The sequence below is a fragment of the Colobus angolensis genome, unplaced genomic scaffold, assembly GCF_000951035.1.
Source record: "Colobus angolensis palliatus isolate OR3802 unplaced genomic scaffold, Cang.pa_1.0 Scaffold73, whole genome shotgun sequence".
Taxonomy (NCBI): Eukaryota; Metazoa; Chordata; class Mammalia; order Primates; family Cercopithecidae; genus Colobus; species Colobus angolensis.
Window position 1 is genome coordinate 11701321 of NW_012121043.1, and position 2291 is coordinate 11703611.

Here is a 2291-nt window from a genome sequence, read left to right on the forward strand (position 1 = left end):
ATGTTAACATGATACGACATCATGGTGCCCAGCAAGAAGAAGCAAAAACAAGAAAACGAGGTAAGAGTTTGGAAATTTTCTGCCTCAGAAAGTCATTGATTGTTAACCTTCTTAACACTTCATGTACTTCAAGTATGCTAATCATCTTTCTACTAGTCCACCCTGTCCTTCCTCTTTCAACACTGAAATTCCTTTCACATTCTCACTGATACTACTGAGGTCCCTAACCTAAAAACTACTCACATATAGTTTTGCAAACCTCTAGTTACTTATTTTCTCCATCCTTCTAACAGTCACCACTTCCCCAAATTGCTGTCGGATTGTTTTTTGCAAACGGAACTCTAACCAATTATATCCCTCTTCAATTCGTTTTGTTAGATTGTCTTTACTACCAGATTATATGCAGGTATGTTTTAGGTCTCTTATATCTACATGTATATGTATATGTATGCATATGTATAGTTTTTCATACATATGCATAGTGATACAAGGTATTTATTAGTACTTGTATAGTTAAAATACAAATGTACCAGCATTAGAATGTAGAGTTTATCTGAGGAGACGTGGTTTATTTTGCAACACCAGTTTGCACGTGGTTTGGGGCTTTCCTGTAGGGGCAAGTGAGGAGATGAAGGCTTTTAAAGGGCAAACGTGGAAGTACGGCAAAAGTAAACACTGTATTGGCTAAAGTGGAGCTGTGGTGTCATTTTGATCATTCCAGTGGAAAATTCCTAGTTAGAAATTAACTGGGGTTTTTGGTTGGTTAAAGTTAACTTTTGTTTTACCATTTACAATGAGTTGGATTCCTGTTTGCTTAGGTACAAACCCACTTTGCTGGACTCACGTCAGTCTAGTAAACTTCAATTTAATGATTTTAACTCATTATGGTCAGCCTCTCATTATGGGATATTGACTAAAACTCAGGCATACTTGCACTTTCTGTGACCAGCACAGCTGGTTTGTCTTTGTCTCAGCAAGCCAAATGAAAACAAAAGGTTAATGGTGAAAACTAGCTGTAAGCTTAGCATGTCTGATAACTTTTCTGTTTTGCAGTCTGAATGTCTCTTGTCACATCGTTTAATGTTTTGGTGAAGTTCCTGAGTGGCCCAGTAAGCATCATGCATGAAGATTATCCTCTGACATTTATATCAAGTTGTCCAGCCCTAGCTTGTAGCCCTTCAGGAATAGGACAATTTTTAAGTAGATAATAAAACATCAAAGACAATGGACAGAACTGGGATTTAATTATGGGTGCACTACATTTTTCTACTGAAACATGATTTTCCCTCCATAATCAAGCCCATTTCTTTCAAATATAACTATAGTAAGACTAATTTGTTTACCAAATAGATCTATCCTCATTAAGCTTCAGCTGAGTATTTACATAAGTGCAAGTAGGAATAGGAATTGATGGCTCTTTTTAAGAAGGCCTTGTTAGGACTTTACTAAATAATCTCAGATTAGACTTTAAAGGCCATACCAACAACATACCAACAACATACCATTAGTTTCATCTGCAATTCTGATAGTTTTAGATAAACTGCCCTGTACTCAAACAGGTCCTAAAATTATCTTTCAGTTTCCCGGGTCTTCCTGCGAGTAAGGAGTAAGGTCTTTCTTACTCTTTAACAATATGGCTAGAAAGCTTGTGAGCAGCTATCAGGCCAGATTTTCTAAAGGAGCTGGCTGTAGCTTTTTAAAATATTATTATTATTAACACCTCCAAATCTCATATGAAAATTTGATTCCAAATACTGAAGGTGCAGAAGATGGGAGGTGTTTGGGTCATGGGGGTCGATCTGTCATGCATGCCTTGGCGCCATCCTCGTAGTAATAAGTATGTTCTTACTGTCTTAGTTCCCATGAGGGCTGGTTGATAAGAGCCCAGCACTACTCTCTCTCCTTTCCTCTGTCACCACGTAATCACTACACACGCCAGCTCCACTTCACCTGTGGTCATGAATGAAGTAGGCTGAAGCCTTCATCAGAAGTGGACATTTAAGCCATGCTTTCTGTATAGCCTGCAGAATTGTTCTCCAAACAAACACCTTTTATTTATAAATTACCCAGCCTCAAGTATTTCTTTATTACAATGCTAAATGGAATGAGGCAGGGCATAATTGGCTCCATAAAGTCAATTCTTAGTTTCTTAAAACTCTCCAGTCATATCTAATTTTATGCACATTCTCCAATATGACATTCTAGTCACAGTAGTAGTAACATTACCATAATTATGTTATACTATAAGAACAGATTCTGATTAAAATTTTGCAAATACCTGTATTGCAATC